The sequence below is a fragment of the Megalops cyprinoides genome, chromosome 4, assembly GCF_013368585.1.
Source record: "Megalops cyprinoides isolate fMegCyp1 chromosome 4, fMegCyp1.pri, whole genome shotgun sequence".
Lineage (NCBI taxonomy): Eukaryota > Metazoa > Chordata > Actinopteri > Elopiformes > Megalopidae > Megalops > Megalops cyprinoides.
Genome location: NC_050586.1, coordinates 2,437,848 through 2,463,494, shown reverse-complemented (window position 1 = coordinate 2,463,494; position 25,647 = coordinate 2,437,848). Strand labels below are relative to the sequence as shown.

Below are 25,647 nucleotides of genomic sequence, written 5' to 3'. Positions count from 1 at the left end.
TAATGTTAATCAGCAGCATTCCTTTCTATTTGCAGACTCGCTGGCCAGCAGTTGTTGCACGTCTCTTCTTTATTTGACGCACAGCGTGCACGCCAAGCTGTTTTTATTATTCTTATTATTATAAAGAGGCAGCATTTTCAGAAGCAGAGAAAAGGGGCTTCTGTTTGAGCAGCAGAAGCAGCTCCCAGAGTTACTTTCTTTCCAGCATTGGGGGAAAGAGGACCAGTTCACACACAGTAAACACTTTTCATCCACCAACGGGACCGCCCTGAAAAGCTGGATTCAGCAGCGGCTACGGTTATTTCCCATTTTGCATGAGTTTAATATACAGCTCAGAGGGACAGGGGTTCCTACAGCAGCAGAACGTAAGTTTGGCCTCGGGAGATCTCAGTCCGCTGCCTTTGATCATGCACGTTCAAGAGAGCTCTTCGCGAAAAACGTTTCAACATCTAGTTTGCATTCATGTCAGGGGCGGTTAGCTGATTCATTTGAATCCAGCAAGCGTATTGTTTGATCTTATGCCTCCCTGTTTTCCCCTTTAAGGTAGCGAAAGACACAATAAGATGACTGACGCATTACATTGCAGGGCCTCTGAGAGACAGCCTGCGCAGACACATTGTCACACGTTGCCCTTTCCTTTATATGACTATGAAAAGAACACTCCCGCACTCAAATCTTAATCAGAATCAGAATCGGAATAGACTTTATTGTCATTGCACGGTGGGGTATAACGAAATTGCAGGGAAATATTTAACTGTCTTATCAGAGGAGTGCAGAATACTGTGATGACCAAAGCAGATTTTTCAGCAATCCATAATATTGAGAGAAATGTACTTTTGTTTAGTGATCTGAGGATTTGCCTTCAGTCACTATAGCATATTTTTACCCTGCTATTCAGATGTGGTGTTCTTCCAAATGATCTGTTCAGCCTCTGATGCAAAGTCAGTGGATAAACCATAAGCTAAAATGTCTTCAGTTTCTCTGATCAGTGATCAGTGTGAGAGCTTGCTTTTCTCTTCAGATTAAAAAGAAAGAATACATTGAAAACGTCTTGTGTGACTGCAGTGCTGTTGAATGTTAGCTTCATCCAGGCAAACAAAGCCTTTGTGGAGAAATGTTAAGCTCTCTCACATGTTTAATACTATGGAGCTCACTGCTGCAGAGCTGTAGGGTAAGAGAGGATTACTCAACTGCATGCAGTTTAGGGATTTGTGCTCCTGTCCAATAGCAATCCCCGTTACTGAGAAGTGTCACTGCTGCAGGGCTGCACCAGGAAGTGAACCGAGCAGAAGCCCTGAACCTGACCTACACACGTGGGTGGTGTTTACCTGGGTGATGTCATGAAGCCAGTGGAGGTTTCCTGGGTGATGTCATGAAGCCAGTGGAGGTTTCCTGGGTGATGTCATGAAGCCAGTGGAGGTTTCCTGGGTGACGTCATGAAGCCAGTGGAGGTTTCCTGGGTGATGTGCATGGTGGGCGGAGTTAAGATCGATGATGCGTCTGGTGGGCAGGGCCTTGTTTTATGACACCAACAGTTAGACATAAGATGCAAGTAACATATATGACATTCCAAAAGACAAACTGGTAGCTTGGTATTCCTGGGCCTCCACTTTTTACTTCACATAACGAGTGTGTTCTCTAAGGTGAGGTTGCTGAGATGTGGTTGAGGGGCTCATGGCAGTAAATTTGGTCACTACTTTCTACACCCACAGAATGTGTTAGATCCACAGAGAAAACAGATAAAAGGAAAGAAATTTGTTTTGTCTGCAGAGAGGGGTGGCCATCCTGATGGGCTGCTGGAACAATGGAACAGCATGAATGAAGAGAGAGGGAAAAGGAGAGGGGAACCTGAGGGATGTGAACCCATGCTGCTCTGGACACATGGCATCACTCCATGTGCTCGAACCCTCAGCTTCTGATAACAGAGGGCATGGAGTATATCAGGGCAGAGACAGCACCAATCAGCCTCTAGGAGAAGGAGACAAGAGGCGGTGAGGTGAGTGGCGATTGGTTGAAATGATGCGCTGGGCTGGCCCCGCCCACTCACTGAATGGCTGACAGCGTCAGTCGTGTCCCAGGTCAATGAGGCCCGATCTTCTCCAACAGACCTCTACACACTGATCTCAGATCAGCTGCTCCATGCCACAGTTGTGTGACAGCAGCAATAGGATGCAGCAGTGCAAGATTTACAGCTTAATTTTGGAAATAGCTACCAGTCAAGGCAGCCTAAAATGAAGTATGATTTATTGATTAGAAAAGGTTGCAGAGAGTGCTACAAGGCAGAGCCAATCTGAGGGAACGTAATTAAGTGCAGAGTGTCGCCCTGACGGTGGGGACTGTATGTTCATGCATGGAGCTCTATCATAAGACCACAGGGGATTTCAGTTGCCAGGGTATCAGACTCCACTGTTTGTAACTCAGGTCAGCTTGTGAGCAGACCAGCAAATGTCAGTGTTCCTGACTAGAAACAGACTGTGTGTAATTAACTTACTCACATTTTCCACTTCTTCCTTCTCCTCACTATCTCCAGAGAATCTCACCATCAAGACTCAAATCAATGCTACATAACCTAGAGCAGGCGTTTAATCTCTAAACAACTTTAATGACCAGTAACAAAGACGACAGATCAGCTTTTAAAAATGGATATTGTGCTCTTTAAGTTGCATGGAAAATATGTGTTTACCCAAACTTAATTACCCAACAGAGTGAAAATGTTTGCACTTGTATGAAAAAGTTTCCTCAGTCAAATAACAAAAAAAAAAATCAAGATTTTTCATTTCTTATGAGAAACTGACATGCTAATATCAATACTTTTAAGCAACACATTTAAGCAGAGCATTTCTGATAATGGCAACTCAACTCTTCTGCTCTTCTTGGCCAGGTTCTGAAACAAAAGAGTGCTCTGATTGGCTATGCTGACTGGCCAGAGGAATTCCTTCTTTTCGCCAGTGTTCTGATGAGCAGAGACAGTCTGAGACAGGAGCAATGATGGATGGATCCCTGACCACAGACGTATCACCTAGAGTTCCAGGATTAGATCAGATGATTCAGCAAGCATTCAAACATGGAGAGAAGACCTTTTATAAAACCTCTGAAATCCCACACCAGTGTCTAATCTGAGAGGTGACAGAAGCAATGCTGAACTCTGACCTCAACTTCAGGTCGTCATTTTTGGTAGCTGCTGTAACCACCTCCTGCAAGGTTATCCTCTGTGTAATTCACCATTTAGGGAATAGCGGCACACTCTCTCTGACACACACACACACACACACACACACACACACACACACACACACACACACACACTCACACGCACGCACACACACACACACACACACACACACACACACACACACACACACACACTCACGCACGCACGCACGCACGCACGCACGCACGCACGCACGCACGCACACACACACACACACTCACACACACTCACACACACACACACACACACACACACACACTCACACACACACACACACACTCACACACACACACACACACACACACACACACACACAAACTTGTACTCCTGAATGCCCATGCTGCTCTATTCCTGGGTGAAGGTGAACGGGATCTGTGGAGACACAGACTAAATGCAGTCATAACAGCATGACAAGAACTCATACCAGTGAACAAATGGAAGTCAAGGAACAATCTTTTCTCTCGACTCTCCTTGTGAAGCTGTCGCGACGCCCCCCCTCCCCCCCCCCCGGAGTCTCGTGCAGGAGGTGCGGATGTCGTGTCGGAAGCTGGTCTGAAATTTCAGCCCGGCCCTGAGAGCTCTGCACTGCGCAGCTTAATCAGGTTAATGTGATTGGATTACCAGAGGCCTGGCCACCAAAGACAACAGGAGAGCAGCTTCGCAATCCCGACTGATGTATGCTGGTCAGAACAGTACAGAACAGTTACAGAATATATATTTTATTTAAAGTGATTAGGAATTTTAAAATTGTGATGAATTATGACAATAGGTCAATAGGCAAAATGCAGTGTGATATGGTGACATGTTACCATACTCAGTTTTAAACAGATATAGAGGGAGAGATGATATAGAGGGAGAGATGGTATAGAGATGAAAAGATAAAAAAAAAAACAGATGAAAAGGTAGGCTAAAATCTCACCACTTTTTCTGGCCCTGGCAGTGACTCAGATCAGCTACTCTGTACATAGGTATAGCCAGAGTCAATGAGGCTAGATCTGTTTATCGCCAATGAGAAAAGAGGTAGCAATGTGGAGTAAGTATGAAGCAGTAGTGGGGAGTATACTTGTGGAGTAGCAGTGTGTAATAGCAGTGTAAAGTAGGTGTGACAGACCAGGGGGCTTTTAAATCAAAGCAGCTGCTGTGCTTTTTAGCAAGATCCTTAAACTAAGTCCCTCCAAAGACGAAACCAATATTAAGCCAGAGTAAAGCAGCGGCGTTAAATGCTAAACAGTACACTGTATAATGATATCCAGCAGTAAGCTACTGACTGGCACTTTTGTGGGTTTGGTGAGAAGTGGATTGAGGGTGAGTGAGGCAGATAGACATTGGCAGTGAAGAAGAGTAAGACATTTACAAGGAGACACAACCAATCAAACCATCAAGTCATATGGACTTGAGTGCTGTTCAATCAAAACACAAGGTAACTTTTTTTTCCACTGAAGACGAGTAGGTGGATTGAATTAAATCCAGGTGTTGGCGTGTTTTTGAGCAGGACAGGTAGCCAGGTGAGCTGCACAATCTCCAGGGAGCAGGTTTTTTTTCTTTTTTAAAATTTGATGCAACACTGTTCATTCATTTCAGTGACTGCTACATGCCATTCAGACGGTCATGTATGGCACATAAAACCTCATTAATAAGCTTATCCAAGACTAAAGAGAAAATCTATTGCAGGGGACCAAAACCAGGCCCACATTTCAAAAAGAGAACCTTGAGTAATTGTGATGTCATAATACTGTCTGAGAAAGCAAATATTCTGGGTAAATGAACCAGTATCATGCTATGGATGACTTCCTTCTAGCTGCAGCAACTGATGTCAGCAACGCATTAACCCCGAGCTTGAGCATGACTTTTCCCGGTATCGAAAAGGGAGGCAGATTCAATATCCACACACCCAGCTGCTCTCGAAAACCTGTACAGGTGACATCAACATACACGACAACAAAACAGGACCTGAACGTGAACCCAACCGCAGCATTTGACCTTGCCATTCTTACAGACAGACAGAGCCTGACTGTTCTCAGAGGTTTAGATTGAATTAGGAAGACGCCCACAGCCCGCAGAGAAAGCCTGCAGGAATTCAACAATTCAGTCCTTTGTTCAGTAATAGGCTTTCTTCCTGTTGATGCTGTCAGAAACTTTGTGTCTTTTCATTTGCCTCTGTTCATGCTAACCTGCAATCTATTCAAGCTGCATGCTTTTATGAACTCCAAAATACCACTCAGAAAAGCTCTGACGCTCAAAGTAATTTTCCCTCACAATGATCAGGCGGCTCCTCCATGCAGAGCGCTTTCAGAATGTGCGACAGACCTGTTGTGCAGCTAATGAACGCCACGCTTCACCCATCGCTGAAGATTCCAGAAATCTTTTAAATATGCGCAAATATGTGGCGTCCCGCTGGGATGTGCTTCCGCTTGCAAGAGATGACTGCTTCTCAACACACTAAGAGCACCAGATGATTTGATTTATCAAAGGGCAAGTTTAATCGTGGGAGGAGAAAATATTCGAGTGAAGAGCTAGCCCTGTGATTAAGCTAATTCAGCTCAACCGCACTCTCGCAAACGCTCCTCATTGAATACAAAAGCCGCGTGCTTCGAAAGCGCTCGTTCATTAAGCGAGTATTCCCAATTAGGCTGCGCTTCAAATGACGGGGAAATCAGTAAACCGAGGGAGGCGTCTCAATTACGGAGGGGGGCTCAGCAGCGCTGTGATAATAAAGTCATGTGCACAGAATCAACAAGAAACGTTTTTTGTTGTTGTTGATCATGTAATTTGTTGTCTTTTTAAAAGCGCTTCAGCAGTTTCTCCGCGCGCGTGACGCGCATATCGAACGAGCGTCTCGCGCCGGAGGGTAAACGCGCGCGCCCATCTGGCACCGAAGTCGCTGCTGCTCCGTTGAGGCTCCATGGCCTCGCCGCGATCCACGGCAACACATCGGTAACGGAGAGACATGCGTTTTTGTGTTTCAGTGTACATAACGATCCGTATATTATGCAGGCCTATTATAATTGCAGGAGCAGCAGTCAGGCCTGAGATGCAGAAATGTGTTGGGGTGATCCTGGATCAGTGGTCATGCTCACAGGCACAATCCCAAACGGAGTATTTTCCTTTCAATAAACATTACCTGTCAACCTGATCGCACATGATTTATGGCTCATTGTCAGCCTTGGCCACGTGCGTGATCCAAACAATCCCAACTACCTGATCTGGGATCAGTAGGTCCTGCCACAGAAGCCAGACCTTGCATATCCTGACAGCATTTGATTGTTGAGAAAGACAAGATTACTCAAGAAGCACCATTCCACTGCCTCACTAGTTGTAACCATATCTCCTGCAATTCCTGCACTCGTTCAGTCTGCATTTTAACAGTTAAAATAGAGAGCTATTTTGAACCAGGGAAGGATAAACTGTTGTAATTATAACCCTGATCAAATTTCTAAGAGTGTACCGGAAAACTACACGGCCACTGACAGACTGCCAAGCACAACACGAAACAGCCACAGTCTCCTGGGAGGTTTTTTTTTCGGATGGTTTGTTTTAACATGAGTGTCTGATGTTTTGTTTTGATTTGTGGAAACCCTGTGAGGGTTCTGGGCAAACACTAAGCAAATGGCGTTTAGCATTCTCCATGACCATTAGCGGTATTTGATTGGCCATCTTTGTGATGGTCAGCTGTGATCCCATTAATGAACTTCCTTCCTTTTCTGAAAAAAAAAAACAAACCAAACAAACAGTAACAAAACACAACAATAACAGGGTCAGAAATCCTTTTCTCTTCCTGGCTGGGAAGAGGCCGGAATGCCACTGGAAACACTTTTGCGGTAGTAAGAAGTTTTATCTCAAGACAGAAAGAGTAAAAGGTAGTAACTTAATAACAGACACAGATCCCCCCAAAATTATTGCATTTAAATCCAGACTACAAACCCTGCTATCTGACTATTGTCATTTTGCTCCAAATTTAGACCCAAACCCACCTGAAAAATTCCTCCCCCTGTGACCCAGGAACAAATGGACCGAAGCAAGTTTTTCAGCAAGGTGACTGAGACACTTCCTGCCTTTTCTCCCTGAAAAAAAATTAGAGGCTAACATAAAAGAACAGTGAACATAATAGATGACATTTAACCCTGATCATACTGAGAGAGGGGGGATTTAACCCTGATCATACTGAGAGGGGGGGGATTTAACCCTGATCATACTGAGAGAGGGGGGATTTAACCCTGATCATACTGAGAGAGGGGGGATTTAACCCTGATCATACTGAGAGAGGGGGGATTTAACCCTGATCATACTGAGAGAGGGGGATTTAACCCTGATCATACTGAGAGAGGGGGACAGTCTGAGGAACAGCAAACATACTTTCTGCCTTTCTGTCTGCTTCTTGCCCTTTTTATTTGTTCTTATTTATGAAAATGTATATTATCCGTGAATAATAATTCATAACAGAGCCACTGTCTGTGTTAGTTCTGAATCCATTACATTACATTTGCGTAGCAGATACTCTCACTGTACCTTACATAACTGACACTTTCACATGCCATCTGCAGACATCTGTGTGTTGCTTTGGCTGTGCTGCACCTGTATGGCCGTGCCAGTGAAACACAATGTGACTTTTCCCTGGAACATCAAATGTAAATAATGTACACGTGTGTATAATGCATATGTATATATAAAGCATATGTTACTACTATATATGTATGTATCTATGCGCTGTCAGTGTAATGAGTAGCCTTTGTTTAGCCTTTGGTCTGTATAACTGTAACTGTATAAAGCAGAGAGAAGCGAGTGCAGCGGCTCTGCTGAGACTGATTCAGTGCTAACTGAGCCAGTGACCTGACAAAAATGGTCTCAGTTCTATTTGCTCTCTCTTTCACTGTCTCTCCCCTTCTTTCCCCGTCTTTCCCTCCCCTCCCCCTCTCTCTCTCCCTCCCCCTCTCTCTCTTATCTTCTCTCCCTCCTTCTCCTCTTTCCCCCCTCTGTCCATCTTCCTCTCCCTCTCTCTCTCTCTCTCTCCCCCTCCTCACCCTCTCTCTCTCTCTCCCTCTCTCCCCCTCCTCACCCTCTCTCTCTCTCTCCCTCTCTCCCCCTCCTCACCCTCTCTCTCTCTCTCCCTCTCTCCCCCTCCTCACCCTCTCTCTCTCTCTCTCTCCCTTTCCCTCTCCTCTACCTCATCATCCCTGCTGGAGATGCATTGGCATTAGAGGTGTGACAGAGCTCAGCTCCTGCACACACACACACACACACACACACACACACACACACTCACACACACACATACACACACACACACATACACACACACACACTCACACGCGCGCGCACACACACACACACACACTCACACGCGCGCGCACACACTCACACACACACACACACACACACACACACACACACACACACACACACACACACACACTCAAACACACACACACCACACACACTCACACACACACACACACACATACACACACACGGACACCTTTTTTGTGAATTGGGCCATGGCCATAAATATTACTGTGTGGTGTCTATGTGTGTGTGTGTGTGTGTGTTAGCAGAAGTGAAAAGTGAAAACAGGATTTACAGTAACTGATGGGACAGAAAAATCAAACAAAACAAAAAAATGAATAACACAAATGTTTTCATTTGAAGAGTTGTGTTTCTGATCGCCTTTATCTGTGCTGTTGTGTTTTCATCCAGCACTGTAAGAGTGAAATAAAGAGTGTATAGAGTCAGAGCCGCCAGGGTGTGACTCTGCTCTGCCCTGTGCAGCAGTCTGTACGGCAGGCGGGTCACAGCCTCACGCTAGCATCTGTTCCACAGTCTGTCCTCTCCCCATCACCTGCGCTAAATAATAACAGGCTAAATCCTCCCTCTGTCCTGCAGAATGGGGGGAAAGCAGAGGTCAGAAGCATAATTACACTTTACATGCTCAGATTATGGATCATCCGGCGCTTATGTCATGGTTTTAATAAAATAAAGCCTGTATTGGAACATCGGGATAATGTCATTTGCTTTATTGCACGTGTGCTTTTCCTATTTCCTCTCAAATTGCGTTCTGCAGGCAGTAGTATTCAGTAAATTCCCTGGCAAATATTAACCATATTTTCCTGTGGCCAGAATCATTTGCAGTTTGTCTCAAATTCACCATCTTCCCCATGAATTTCAGCAAATCTGCTAGTCTAACTCTAACCCCTCCTTCTCTTCTTCTAGGACTGCCACCTACTGGCAGTCCATGAGTACTACTCCAGTTCACTAATAGTCACACAGTCACATGGGATGGCATTGATGCTTGCCTTGCATGGAGATAAATCATAAGCGACAAAATGTAAAATGATGGAAAATGCATTTCCTCAGTGCAACGCATGGTAGCTATGGTAACAGGCCAATGGGCTTCCAGCCATGCGCACACATCACAGGTCACTCAGTTCTGACGGCCCATTATGACATCACAGTCACGGGCCTCACATGTGAGCTGTGCCTGCAGTGCGGGACAGTGGCACAGACATTCTATCATACTCAGATATTCAGCTCCTCAGGCCCCCGTCGGAGAGGTTCCAGTTGGTACCAGGGTGTTTCAGTATCACCTGTGTTTCTGTGCATTCCTATGGATGCTCTGTTTTACTGTTCATAAAACCAGAATATTGTCAGATTCAACAATGGCTGACACAGAACTATCAATGTGACATGCACTGAGTTGACTCGCTAGTCCATACATAGAAAATCTGTGCCAGTCTGTGAACCCAAACCTGTATGAGAACATTTAGGACATTATGATAAATTAAGAAATATATGGAGAGAGTTTGTGTGTGTATGCGTGTGTGTGTGTGTGTGTGTGTGTGTGTGTGTGTGTGTGTGTGTGTGTGTGTGTGCGTGTGTGTATGTGTGTGTGTGTGTGTGTGTGAGTGTGTGTGTGTGTGTGTGTGTGTGTGTGTGTGTGTGTGTGTGTGTGAGTGTGTGTGTGTGTGTGAGAGTGTGTGTGTGAGTATGTGTGTGTGTGTTTGTGTGTGTGTGTGTGTGTGAGTGTGTGTGTGTCAGTGTGTGTAAGTGTGAGTGTGCATGTGTGTGTGTGACTGTGTGTGTGTGCGTGTGTGTGTGTGCGTATGTGTGTGTGTGTGTGTTTGCATATGTGTGTGAGTTTGTGTGTGTGCGTGTGTGTGCGTGTGTGTGTTTGCTCTGTAGAATGGGGGAAAACGGTGGAAATGCCACATCAGAGGGTTGCAGAGAAACAGGAAGGAGCATGTTGGCTCCCAGCGATGGCTTATTTCATGGCCTGCTCGCTGCTATTACCACACGCCCTGTTTGCTCACAGCTGGGCTTTGAACAGCACTGCTGAGTGAGAATCCAAGCCTGAACCCCCAATTACCCACCCCCCACCCATACCGTCCACCCATACCCCCTCCAGCACCTCCAAGAGCCACGCCCAGGGGCAGGCTGTGCCAGGAGCCCAGCTGGGAGCCGAACCAGAGGGCCAGCCGGGAGCCGAACCAGGGGGCCAGCCGGGAGCCGAACCGGGGGGTCAGCTGGGAGCCGAATCAGGAGCCGAACCGGGGGGCCAGTCGGGAGCCGAACCGTGGGGCCAGGCCAGGAGCCGAACCGGGGGGCCAGGCCGGGAGCCGAACCGTGGGGCCAGGCCAGGAGCCGAACCGGGGGGCCAGGCCGGGAGCCGAACCGGGGGGCCAGTCGGGAGACGAACCGGGGGGCCAGGCCGGGAGCTGAACCGGGGGGCCAGTCGGGAGCCGAACCGGGGGACCAGGCCAGGAGACGGTCCCGGCTCTCTGGGCAGCACTGGTTTTGTCAGTGTCAGTGGTGTGAGGAATAGTGGTGTGTTTCCTTGTTTTTTTTTTTTTTTTGTGTCGTTTGTTGCCGACTCTTCATGCATGGTCAGATCAGTGTGAATAATCTGCTGGGGAGAACTGCGACGGGCTTACCGCTGTCTGGACCAATCCAACCCTGAAGCTTTGCTCCCGATCGGATCTGCGTATCTCTGCTTAAGCAGAGAGCAGTGGTGTGGTTTTATTTTGCTCTCAGTATTTGTATCGCTGACTGATCACAGCTAGATGCCAGTGTTCTTTCCCCCCTTCCGTGGCATCGGCGCTGACATGGCAACCAAGCCAGTGGCACCTGAGCTTTGCTGCAGTCTGTGAACTCGCAGACAGCTCGAACTGTCGAAACAGCAGGGCTATTTTAAGGTTTTGCAGGAGAGTGCTTCAGCAAATTAGCGACTCTGAGCTGTAACCAGAGGAAGGGCGGCTCGCACAGCGGAGCAGAACGGAAAAGCGAGGAGATGCGATGCATTCTGGCACTGCCGACGCTTCAGCCGCAAGGACCGCGCGCAGCAATGGCTCTGACTGCGTTCGGCAAGCAGGGGACAGGGACACCAACCGGACACATCCCGCACTGCGCTGCGTCACTCCGTAGGGGGCGCTGCAGCACACTGGCTTCTCTCCAGCATCAGGAGGACAGTAGGGGGCGGGGCAGAATGATGAGACAGGTGAAGTTAGACAGGTGACAGGTAAAGATTTCCTCCTCTCAGACCCGAGGACCAACCGCCACAGGATTCACTGCCAACCCAGGCATGTGCTCTGCTGAAGGCAGATACACGGCTAACTAGCCCTAACCCTAGCCCTAACCCTAAACCTAAACTGGTTCCTACTTAGTTAATCAACTGTGTAATTAGTCCTTAGTATTTGTGCACTGCTACTACTACAAATAACAATAATATGTCAAGGACTATGATGTTTCATGCTCTGTTTGAGGTTGAATCTTTCAGACAGCCAGACATATGAAAGTTTGAAGCTGCAGGCTAACAGCCACTTGCGCCATCATCAGAACTTTGGTTGCTTGAGTGTATTTCCAGCTGCATAAATTGATTTTAACCAAAGACAAGCAGTTAAAGTTGCTGTGGATTAGAGACCCTGCTGAACAAACACTTAATGCAACGAAACGGAGACTTCCGCTGCTGCAAGGACACAAGTGCTGCACGGCTTCGCTATTGTTACTGTGGTCACTGTCGCCCCCTGCTGGTCAAATGGTACACTACCTGAACTGCTCTGAGAATTCATTCTCACACAGACTTGTATGATTACATTTCCTTTATGTATTAAATATTTAGAATGCAGCCTCATTAAAATTCAGTGATGAGGCATGAAAGAGCATCAAAGAGATGATTCAGCTCATATGGTCTGGAGTAAATATATGTTAATGTTTCTTTCAGGAGCTTTCTGGTACTTAAAATATTTTAATGATTAGAAAACATACACACTAGCAAAGTAAATCATAAAAACTGCTTTGGTCCTCATTGATTATTTACAAACAGCACTCATAATAAAATGAAAATGCTCTGTTTTTGATCTTCTGGAAGTGAACTGCAAACAGATCATTCTGAATCAGGTCTGATTAATTGTATGATTGATTGATTGATTGATTGATTGAGGCTGGCATAACCATCCTGAACAGCATCATTCCTCTTGTCTACCATCCCCAGGATGAAGGCAGTGAAAAATCAGGCCAAGCATCCAGCGCATGGAAGCTCCTATCACACCCATCATGTTATTCTCATTTAGCAGATGCTCTTATCCAGAGCAACTTACATAGGTTACACTTTTATCCATTTACACAGCTGGATATTTACTGAGGCAATTATGGGTTAATTACCTTGCCCAAGGGTTCAGCAGCGGTGCCCCAGCGGGGAATCAAGCCAGCAGCCTTTCGGCTGGGAGCCCTGCTCCTTACCAATATGCTACACTGCCTTGCCACTACACAACCTTGCCATTCCCTAACCCAACACAATCTGTTACTATTTACTTCATATCTGATGTCTCGGTGTTATATATCTGCTATCCCATCAGCAGCCTGACCACTTTCCTCCACATCCAATTTTTTCCTGATCTCACAGGGCATTTTCACGGGGCCCATGAAAAGACAGAACTGAATTTAGCTTAAATTATTGATGAGGGTTGTAATTATTCGTGCTCCCGCGGTGTGACGAGCCTGTTATTCCCCTCCCCCACCTCCTCCCCTGGTCCCTGACGCCCAGGTGTGCCCACGCATGTTCACTCGGAGCCCGGCTGAGAGAAGCGGAGCTGTAATTCTGCTTCAGGCACCTGAGGCTCACCTGCCGCGCACATGAAGTTCTCGCACCACCTGGCCGCTCACATGACCCCTGAGTGGAAGACGCAGTATGTCTGCTACGGGGTGAGCCCCTCCATCTCTCTGTCTGGGTTTTTTTTGCTGTGGTGTGGGGGGTGGAGGGGGTCTTTTATTTTGTTTTATTATTATAAGAGCTAGTCTACAAAAAGAAATGCATTTTTAAAATCCAGTGGTTTACTACATCAAATTTTATATATCTAAACTGTTTGTACCAGGAAATGATGAAGTCTTTAACAGTGAAACAGTGAGTGGAGGTGACATACTGTACGTCATGTGTCTCCTAACACTTTCACTCCTGCTCTGTCTCCGCTCTGAGTCCTATTCTTTTTATTCTTATTGTTTCCTTATTCATATTGTGTTTATTACAGTAATCATATCCTTCTGTTTTTCTGCAACATAAACTTTAAAACCCCAACAATATCTTTGTTTTGTGCATGATGAATTATACGTCCTTCTTTATTATAATTATTACAGATGTTTTATATTGCATATGACATGCATGGGCAGTGATTGGTCTGCAGTGACATCATAGTTATGATACTGCAAGCATCATAATTATTCCCAAAATTGCCAGTGAAAATTGGTTCTTTGATAACTGTAGTGCATCAATCCTATCAACGTATACGAGAAATATTCTGCATTCATATTTTACAAGCCACCATAACGCACATTGTTAGTTTGAGCTTTCAAAAACTGAACAGCATTGCACAGATATAAAAACAATGAAAAGCAAAATGAATTAAAGCCTTAAATATATTATACTTGGAAAATAAATTAACATGTTTAACTTAAAATCAAAATAAAGGTTTTAAGATACAGTCTCAGCTGGCAGGTCTATGCAGCAGAAACTGTAATGATTCAAAGTTAAAAACAAAACTGTCAGTCTTAATAAACAAACAGTAAGCATTTCTCAAGTTATTCAAAATGTAAGAGGACAGACAGAATGCAAAATATCACTTCACTGACTGGACAGTCCCAGACTCTGCTCGAACTGATTTGAGAACAGTGCCTGTCCCTCCAGGTACTGAAGACTATGCTGTGTGCTGGAGAGAGGGGGACACCCTGGAACGAAGGTAAGGATCAGTGGAAGAATCTAGAGGAGATCAGGAAAACGGCGGCCACTCCTGCTCTGAGACTTCTCTGAGGCTATTGATCAGGGAGACATAACACTCTACACACCTTCCTGGGTCACATATTGAACGTCAGCCACTATTCAACATGCTACAGAGTTTACAAGGTCTGATGTTAAGGAGCTCTGCTTTCTGCTGGTACTGCTTAGGAGTACAGACTGTTTTTATGGAGTTGTTATATCTTGAAATCATAGATGATCTTTGTGGCTGGTACGTGCTCCGTTCTGTCAGGTTACCCTGAGGTGATTGTGTGCGCTCAGAGGCAGCTGCTTCATTTCAGAGTCAGGAAATGAGACACACAGCAGTCACATTTCGGGAGTGGCAGACACACCGCTGTGTTTTTTGCCGCGTAGCACCTCTCCTGAACTCTGATGTGCGTAGAGACTGATCCCTGCCACCGCTGTGATGCGCTCAGACTCCGGGGGTAAATTGGGGTATCACTCCCCTTTCATGTGAGAGCACAATGGACAGAGAGAGAGAGGGAAAGAGAGAGAGAGAGAGAGAGAGAGAGAGGGAGAGAGAGAGGGAGAGAGAGAGGGAGAGGGAGTGGGCGGGCGGGCCGTTCTGAGGCTCTGTGATCCACACCATTATCCCCATTGTGACAGAATAAAGCCGCCGCTGATATGAAATATTACCTGCCCGTGGCAGGGAGCCCGGCTGTAACTAAGGGCAGAGCAGGGCACATGAATAATGGAGGAGCTGATGGAGGAGGAAGAGGACAGGAAGTGGAGTCTGGGGGCTGCCTGTAAAAACAGTCCCCCTCTGAGCCCAGTCTCCACAGCGCTACCAAACATTGAGGCGCAGTGAGGCCATCAGCCGACCCGTCACCAGGACCCAGATATTCATCTGCACTCATTCATGTGCTTGCGAAACAATTGCTTATATGTCCAAAGGACATGAGGCGGAAATCAGTGAGAGCACACTCTCTGAATGCCCTGGACCTTGCTGGCATTTCAGACACAGGGCATCATTTAAGACATGGGACATCATTTAAGAGACGGGACATCATTTAAGACATGGGACATCATTTAAGAGACGGGACATCATTTAAGACATCATTTTACATCATATTACTCTCTAAGCATCATTTAAGACACTGAGAGTTTAAAGCATTTAAAGCAATTGGCACCATTCAAAACACAGCGCATAATTTAAAACACGTGGTGCCCTTTAAGATTTGAAGCCTCACTTAAGACACACGGTAGCGTTTCAGACTTGGAGCCTCATTTCAGATGCGGGACAGGCTGATGACGCAGGCAGAGAGCAGCGTGTCATTGTGTGCTCTGACAGAAAGACTAATGGATTCAGACGACCTGTCTGCCTCATTATGAATGCTGCTCAAATCATTCATGTCCCCAAACAGAAGCGCTGCCAGGAAACTTTTTGGCAGTAAATCCCGTGTGCAGTAATAGATTCTCTCTGCAGGGCAAAGGAAATTGATCTGTGAGCTTTAGAGATGATGCTCCTGACTTTCAATGTTGCAGGAGGGTTGAGAGGAAGGGCTAGACACCCCCCCCCCACTTCCTGTCCTTGCCAGAAGCTGGACCTTTGACCTCTGAAGTCAACAGTCACAAATGACCATCTGTACTGCTGCAAATGGCCGTTTATCGCTGGATAGTACCTGAAGTTAGAGTTGTTTTTCCTTACAGCCATGCCCAGCACACTGTTATGAATTATCCATAATTACGAGGGAAGAGTCCTGGTCGCAGGGGTGGGTCAGAAGGTCAGAGCTGCCGTCTGTGGGTCGTGTTCCTGTTACAGTAGCTCCAGTCTCCCATCTGTCAGAAGCAGCTCTGTCCTGTGGGAGATGTGAGGCGCACCAGGTTCGAGCAGACGGCAGACATCGGTGTGTCTGTCCACGCAGCCTGGGGGTGATCACAGAGCACAGAGGCGTGCCTGCCACGCTGAAAGATGGGCCTCTCTGATCCTCAATATTTAATGATCGATCGGTGCCATGGAACGAGGCTCGCTTTGTTGTTGGGATAATCGTTCTGGGTTTGCTGAAAAAAAAGGAACATGTCACTCGATGGAGAGATCTCTTACTGCAAATTGGCTTGATGACGGCTTTCTCTCTCACTACTCTGGAACAATCATGCTGCCATTGAGTGATTGGGAGTGAGAGGCTAGGCTGGGCTTGCTCGGAGAGAGGATGGGCATGCTGTGTTGACACTGGCGTTTAGCCTTCTTTTGTTAGTCCTGACAAACTATTTTGTTTACTACTCACCCACCAGCAGACGGGCATTTTTAGTTGACTACAGGAAATTTTAATTTAAAAAGGAAGATGAAGGTCAGCCTTGGAAGTCTTAGACCATCTCCAGGTTTCTCCCTAGCACACTGCAGGCTGGGGCGCACCATGCTATTCTTATCCCCTGTTCTCATGCATGGTGCCCCTGTGTTACCTGTAGATCCAGAGGCCTCACAGAGACACTGCAGGGCTGCTCAGGACATCTTCTTCCAGGCGTGTGACAGAGAGCTGGTCAAGGTGAACCGCTTCTACTCAGGTATGCAGCAAGACTGACACTGAGAGAGGTGAAATCTGCCGAGGGTGGGGTTCTACGGGTGGTTACAGTCAGAGGAAGGACGGGGGGGATTGCATGTTTGCTGGTGACGTCAGAGTCCCTCTAAGTCCCTGCAGTTTTCTCCACTCTAAAGCAACGTCTCATTCCAATTTAAAGTGAGCTCCTATTCCAGCATAAAGTGGGGTGCTCCTGAAGTACAAAGATCCTATCTGAGCCTAAAACAAGACTTCTAAAGTACAACCTCATTCAAGTCTAAAGCAAGGTGTAAACTCAAGACTAAAGTGAAATATCACTCCAGTGTAAAGTGAAATATCACTCCAGTGTCAAGTGAAATATCACTCCAGTTTAAAGTGAAATATCACTCCAGTGTAAAGTGTAAAGTAAGGTCTTCCACCAGTTTTTGCTCTGTCTGCCTCAGAGAAGCTGTCCGAGGCTCGTGGGCAACTGTCACTGGTCAGGGACATGGTGGAGGCGGTGCTGGTTGCTAGGAGAGTGGGCGGCCATGTTTCCCTATGGAGGCCGGGAGGGCTGCTTCAGGCCTACAGAAGGTCCCGGAGGCGACAGGTGGAACAGGACCTCAGGCTGGCGCTGAGGGAACTGCACCTGAGCCTGATGCTGCTGCAAGACTACCGGGTGGGTGCAGCTTACCCCCCCCCTCACGCCCAAAACTTAATACACAATACAGTTTATCTTCTTCTTCTAACAATCAATCAATGTGTGAAACCACACTGTACCCCACCACACACAAAGCTTTTTCTCAGTTCACAAAATGTTCAGCCACAAATTGAATCAGCCGTACTCTTCTGTGCGTCATATGATGTGCTTGTGGTGTCAGGAGCTGAACTACATGGGTTTCTGCAAGATCCTGAAGAAGCATGATGTGGGATTCTCTTCCAATCGAGGGCAGAAATGGAGGAGTGAGAGGCTCAACACCTCTGCTCTACAGAGCAGCAGGAAAGCGTGCCAGCTGATCTCTGAGCTGGAGGTGAGAGCATGACAGACAGACAGACAGACAGACAGACAGGCAGGCAGGCAGACAGACAGACAGACAGACAGACAGACAGACAGACAGGCAGGCAGGCAGGGAGACAGACAGACAGGCAGGCAGACAGACAGACAGACAGGCAGGCAGGCAGGGAGACAGACAGGCAGGCAGACAGACAGACAGACAGACAGACAGACAGACAGACAGGCAGGCAGACAGACAGGCAGGCAGGCAGACAGACAGACAGGCAGATAGGCAGACAGACAGACAGGCAGGCAGGCAGACAGGCAGACAGGCAGGCAGGCAGACAGACATAGATAGATAGATAGATAGATAGAAACTCATTTCTCATTCCCAAATTTCCCTGCCTGGGATCAATAAAGTGTTATCTTATGTTATCTTATCTCATCTTATCTTATTGGACAGTCACTCATGTGCCACCTGGATGGAGGTGACCGACAGGGAGCCTTGCGGATGCTTCAGGTCCCACCTGCAAGGGGGGTGCAGGTGAGATCCCTCCCCCTGTCTGCTTTGATGAAAAGCAGTTTTTACTGTTATCCACTCTGTGTCAGTGTGGCACGGTGTAGGGTGTGGCCCCTATGCTGAGTGGTGATTGGACAAGTGCACACCCAAAATGAAGGCAAATTGGTCTATGGCCAACAGAGTGGGACAAATCAAACTGATAGAAAGATACGCCCATCTTGGTGTAAATACACAGTGAAATTTTTTTTGAAAGGTCAACCCATCCTACCACTCTATTCATTTATCACCCCCCCCCCCCACACACTTGTATCTGGACTGATAAAGCCAACACCTGGCTTAGTTATCAACAAACGCCAGGTGAGTCCCTGTAGGTGAGGCTGCTGCTGTCCAAGGTGCTGAAAGTTTGCCAGACTGTGGGGAAACAGCGGGTCTATTTAACAGCAAACAAATAGCAGGACCAGACCTTGGTCCTCCTACACCACAGTCAGCCAATGCTGAAGCAAACCCATCACCTCCCTAATGAATGATATTTCATTAGCAGGGCTTTGAGATGTTCAAGGTGTAAATCATGGATATCATGTGGACTAAATTCTACTAAATTCTACTGTTATATTCTGCAACCTGGATATATTCCAAACATATTTGGATACATAGTCCTAAGCCTGGAGTCATGGCAAATGATATTCATCTAAAAGAGTCTTTTCATGTGTCTCCAAAAAATGCGCAAGTCAAACCCTCAGCCCAGCTGTAGGCCCTGAGGACTGACTTGGTGATGCAGTTCAGGTTTGGGAAAGTTCCAGCATTGTCCAGGTCATGTGACCCGGATCATGTGACCTGCAGGCCTCTCTGGGTCTCTGTGCTCTCTCCCCAGCCTGTCCCTGCATGGGCTGCATTTCGGATGGGTCTCTCCTGCGGAATTGTGCTAGCCCTGCTGGCTCTCATCACCGTGCAAGGTCAGAGCGTGTCCCTCTGAACCCCACCTGACACTCCTCTCCCTCGCCCCCAGCCATGCCTATCCTACACACTGCAGTTATTTACTCTCATCTGCTCTGTTCATCAAATATTAATGCAGGCCAGGGAGCCAGATGACAAAGAGGTCTCTTAGAATCACCTCACAGACATGTTTGCTGTTGGCTTTTTCTGCGCCAGTGGAAGGGTTCCAATAGAGAAGAAGTTGCAGACATCACAGCCACCTCACTGAATATTTATCACTTGGTATGAAAATGTATCACTTAGTGTGAAAGCAATGCCTGACTGTGGGACGCACCTCACATTATTTTCACCTTGAAGTGATGCAAACATAGAGAGAGAAAATGTCAGGCTTCAAAATGTAGTGGATGCACTCAAATTAATAAGATTTGCAAATTTTATAAATGTTCTTAACTCCGCTGCATCCACTCAGGTTCTGGAGATATTTTGACTGTCACCAAACTGACTGACTTTGAGCGCAAAAGCAGAAACCCAAAGCATTTCACGTTAGGCCTCTCCATTTTCCCTGATCACACCAGTCACTCAGGCACCGGAGTGGGCAGCCCTTAGGCCCTTACTGCGGCTCTACAGAGGCGGCTTCCTGCTGATCCAGTTCCTCTTTCTTTTGGGGGTCAACATGTACGGCTGGAGGAGGGCAGGTGTTAACTACGTGCTCATATTCGAGCTGGACCCCAGAGACCACCTGTCACATCACCACATCTTTGAGGTGAGGAGAAACAGCTGTGTTTTAAAATCAGGTGACAGGAAATGAATTCTTCTCAATGAGGATATTGCAGCAGGCAATGGTGTGTTTTGCAGCAGTAGTTTGGAGTCGAGAGCAGGCATCATGGGCTGGATAGTTGTGGGATCTAACCCTGAGGTGGGGCATTATTCTCCACAGTCATAAACATGGAGCACATGTGGCTGTTACCATTAACAGATCTGCCATTCATTACAGCCGCTACTCCTATCCAGAGCAACGAGCATTGCATTGCCTGCAGTTTTTACCTGTTACCCATTCATGCAGCTGGACATTTACCGAGGCAGTTCAGGCTAAGTATCTTACCCAAGGGAAGACGCCAGTTCCCCAAGGGAGCAAGAGCAGTGACCAACCCGGGAATAGAACCAGAAACCTTCGGGTTTACAAGCCCTGCTCCTTAACTGCTGTGCCACCCTGCTGCACATCCAGCTGCCTGTTTCTCCGGGCAGCACGCCCTGCCCCTGCATACTGCAGCAGAAAGGGCCACTGCTGGTGAAGCCGTGTCTGTAAGCGCGTTTGCAGTGATGTTCCTGTTCCCGGGCGCAGGTGGCGGCGGGCCTGGCGGTTTGCTGGGGCGTCAGTGTCCTGGCCTGCCTGCACGCCTCCCTCCTGCCTGTCCCGGTGCAGCTGCACCCTCTGCTGTTCTACTGCCTCCCCCTGCTGCTGCTGCTGAGCCCCGCCCCCTCCCTGCACGGCTCCGCCCGCCGCTGGCTGCTCGCCTTGCTGGTGAGTCACCCCGGGGCTGCCTTCTACTGTATTTACGATTAACACAGAAAAACATACAGGTAATTATGGATACAGCATAGGCTGGCCTAACATACTGCACTACACTTGTTTGTGAAAGTTTATGGTTCGTTGTTAATACATTTAATAAAATGTATTTATATATATACGTACTGTATATTATGAATATGTTCAGGTAATAATTTCCCCTGCTGCCCTTTCAAAGTACTTCTCTAATGGCAGACAGGATGTAGATGAAATGGAAGGAATTAGGCCTGCAGGGGAATCCTACCTCGATAGGGAAATGGTAAAGTCTTTTGACCTCACTCGCTCACACACTCACTTACCTTACAACTGAGCATTTTTATTCATAAGTTCAAAAAATACCTTAAATGGAAAATAAATACTGTAATTTTTTGTTAAAATTATATCCTGAATTTGCTGCTTTTGCTTTTGAGACACTTTGAATGTGGAGGACGGTGGCTATTGTGCAACTGAATTTGTAAAGACGCCACTATATTTGCAATCTGCCCTGAGACCACTGATCCAGGATCAGATGATATAAACCTGATGCTAACCCCAGCTATTTTGTCTCCCCCTTTCTCCCCCTTTCTCCCCCACTCTCTCTCTCTCTCTCCCCCTCTCTGCCTCCCCTTTCCTCTTTTTTACCCTGTCCAACTGTCCTCTACCTCTCTCTCCTCCTTCATTCCTCATTTCCTCCCTCTCTTCCTCCTCTCTCTCACCCCTCCTTACTCTCTCTCAAATTCAAATTTAAATTGAAATTATCCCTCTCTTTCTTTTCTCTCCCTCATTTTTCTTTCCCTTTCTCCCTCCTCTCTTTCATCCTTTCCCATTGTGTCTCCCTCTCTCTTTTCTCCCTCTTTCTGCCCTCCCTCTCTCTTCTCTCCCTCGTTTCTCCTCCTCTCTCCTCTCTTCTCCCTCTCTGTCCCCGCAGTGCAGGGTTGGCTCCGCCCCCTTCCACTCTGTGTCCTTCGCTGACTCCTGGTTGGCCGATCAGCTCAACAGCCTGAGCCCGCTGTTCCTGGACCTGTGGGGCCTCGTCTGCTTCTACACCTGTGAGGTGGACTGGAGTGACCCCTCCGGCCTGAGCTCCCCCCCCTTAGGTGAGAGGCTGAGGGAGAGAGGGTCCCTGCCTGACCCGCCGCGCCACCGCTGCCCCCCCCTTCGGCCCGTGTTTGGTCACAACCTCTCCCCCTCTCCTGCTCCAGGGCGGCTGGACTGCCAGCGGCTCTCTGACAGCCTCACCTGCCTGATCCAATGCCTCCCACCCTGGCTGCGGTTCGCCCAGTGCTTGCGCCACTTCTGGGACAGCGGGAACACCACGCCTCACCTGCTCAACGCCGGGAAGTACTCCACCGTCTTCCTTATGGTCGCCTTCGGCGGGCTCTACAGCATGGCGAGAGGTGGCCTGCTCTCCCCGGGGGGGTCTGTGTGCCGGGCAGGCGGGAGGGCGTGGGAAGGGGGGAGAGGAGAGGAGAGGAGGGGGGAGGGGGCAGGGGAACAGGGGGTCACTGGCAGGAGGGCTGCCCCAGCACCAGCTGTAGACTGCTGGGGTTTGGGTTTTTGTCCCAGTCCCTAATTACACAGCTGAATGAATGAGTGTTCTGACTGAGTTTCCTCATTGTGCTGCGAGAAGCCTGACACAGCAGCAGGATTAAATATCCCCTGCATGTGGAGTCAAATGAAACAGCTTATAAAGAGACTCTGAATAACGCTGTGTGCCACTGGTCCCTCTCCTGTCTCCGTTACACCTGTCTCCCTGCACGTTAGCGCGCCCCCAACTGGTCATGGGAGTGAGGCTGTACCTGTACCTGTGGGCAGCGGCTACCTGCCTGAGTGTGGTGGTGACGGTCACCTGGGACCTGCGGATGGACTGGGGGCTTCTGCGGGGGCGGGGCCTCCTACGGGAGGAGATGGTGTACTCACGACAGGTACCACACACACACACACACACACACACATACACACAAACACACACACACACGCACACACACACACACACACACACACGCACACACACACACATGCAAGCACGCACACACACACTCACACACACACACATGCACGCACGCACACACACACACATGAACGCACGCACACACACACACATGCACACACACCTCTCTCTATTAGCACACTCACAAAAAACAAAAATACACACACATGCCTGTGCCTACCTGCACAAACACACACACACACAAATCCACTTATTCACATCTGAGGAAGTGTACAGTTTCATTACTATCAACAGTTATTATTTGCTCGACAAATTATTGTAATTATTGAAATTGTTATTTCACACAAAAGCTGCTGTGTGTTCGATGATTCAACATCACGGGCTGGGAGGTTGGGTAACAATCCGGCACCAGCTGCTCTCAGACCAGCCATAGTTTCACACGGAAACAGGATAAAATAGGATAAAAAAAACACCCCGCTTTAAAAGCGTCGCATCATGTGTGAGAGTGGGAGGCTGATGCTCGAGGTGTCGGCAGAAGCCCGGCTGATTCCGCAGGCTCGGGAGTGAGGTTCCGCTCTGTGTGTCCTCTCTCAGGCCTGTTACTACACTGCCATGCTGCTGGATGTGGTTCTGCGCGTTTCCTGGGCGCTCAATATCTTCCTGGCCCAGATGAGCGACTCGGAAACCGCCGGCTCCGTCACCATGGTGCTCGCTCCGCTGGAGGTCCTCAGGTGAGCCACACACCGGCGCCGGCGTGGCCCTCAGACACTCGCACCTAGCCTCTCACACCTGCATATCGCTACAAAGCCAATTTAGTAAGGTCCTTTGAATCAGGTGTAGATTAAGGGGTCTGGTCCTTTGAATTTGGAGTAGATTAAGGGGTCTGGTCCTTTGAATCAGGAGTAGATTAAGGGGTCTGGTCCTTTGAATCGGGAGTAGATTAAGGGGTCTGGTCCTTTGAATCAGGTGTAGATTAAGGGGTCTGGTCCTTTGAATCGGGAGTAGATTAAGGGGTCTGGTCCTTTGAATCGGGAGTAGATTAAGGGGTCTGGTCCTTTGAATCGGGAGTAGATTAAGGGGTCTGGTCCTTTGAATCGGGAAGATTAAGGGGTCTGGTCCTTTGAATCGGGAGTAGATTAAGGGGTCTGGTCCTTTGAATCGGGAGTAGATTAAGGGGTCTGGTCCTTTGAATCAGGAGTAGATTAAGGAGTCTGGTCCTTTGAATCAGGTGTAGATTAAGGGGCGGTACGATGGGCAACAGGCAGGACACAGAGGAAGCAGGGAGATTTAAAGTGATAGGTATCCTCAGTCCTCTGTTTGATTGTTTTTAACCAAGCACTGCCAACTCAACACGACTCAACCTTCAGCAGTCACAGGGCCTTTGTGGGCATCACATCAAATTATTTCATTTTTAGCTATTTACTCTTTAGGCCAGAGCAAATTACAGGGGTGTCATGGCAAGATACATATGCTGCATATTGTGAGAGGTGCAATTTTATAATAGAAATGTTATATTAGGTAAGACTGATGAATAAACCTCTAAATAAACCTCTAAAAGTTATTGCCTCTAAATTTCACAAGTAGATCACTAAAATGCTGCTTCCATATGAGGTGGAATCCAGTCAATCTGAATCAGCTGCTAATGGCTGACAGTTATTTGAACTGCCACATTTATTATCTGCTCAGAACAGATGTGAGATACAGTAATTATAAAATAAAGTTAAGCTCTCTGCCTGGCCAGTTTGTTGCCCACAGCTTTCACTGTTAGAATAGTGATCAGGACTCATTTACTGACTTACAGAGAAAGTGAGACCCCATGGTTAGGCTCTCAGCCATCAGTGTTATAGAAATCCAAACATCCAGAGACTACAAAAGGAATGCAAACGTGTTATAAAATGGATTAAACCTGCCAAACGTAGACATTATGGACGGGGATGGAAGTGGGCAATACAGTACTGACCTGTGGGTCTGCTTTGGGGTTACAGGCGCTTTATCTGGAACTTTTTTCGACTGGAGAACGAGCACCTCAACAACTGCAGCCAGCTGCGAGCCGTCCGAGACATCCCACTGCCCCCCGTGACCCTGAACGGACACTCCCTCCTGGAGAGGATCATGGACCAGGAGGACCTTGCAAAGGATCATGGGAAACGTGGTGCAGGACAGAGGAAGCCTGATCTGACGCTGTGGTGTCTGAGGTGATGCCTCTCCATTCAGAGGTGTGCTGACTGTGTGTTGTGCTGCACAAGAGCTTTGATCGTTTCCCTTCTTGAATTATTGATCTCTACAGGAACTAGAGAGAGACGGATAAGTGAAACGTTTCTTTTTGAGACAGAAACGGTTGTCATTTTTCATTTTGTTTTGCCAGCTTCAATTATTCTTGAATTGGACCATTTTAAAAAATCCTTTCAGATCAAGAAGCAAAGAGAGTTAACGCTTGGTGGAAGGCACTGAAGATCCCCCTGTACCTGAGTGGAATTCTCCCATCATCCCGGGTGTCTCCTCGGCCTGCTCCAGAACTGTCTTCAATGAAACTGGCCTTTCCCAATCAAGACAAACATAATATACTTCTGAGACAAATCTGTCAATTTTTGAGAAACTATAATCCATCTCACCACATGGATTTGACCATGGAGACTCCACATTAACATGCTTTTTTACAGGCAAAGTAGTGAAGAGGGTTTAATTATAATAAGAAAAGATTTACATTATGGAGAAAAGAGAGACACAAAAGGCTAACAGCTAACCC

At 47.5% G+C, this 25,647-nt stretch overlaps 1 pseudogene; it reads left to right on the top strand.

The window, feature by feature from the left end:
* Window positions 1-13,330: 13,330 nt before the first annotated feature.
* Window positions 13,331-25,100, top strand: LOC118776050 (annotated as a pseudogene).
* The last annotated feature ends 547 nt before the right edge of the window (window positions 25,101-25,647 follow it).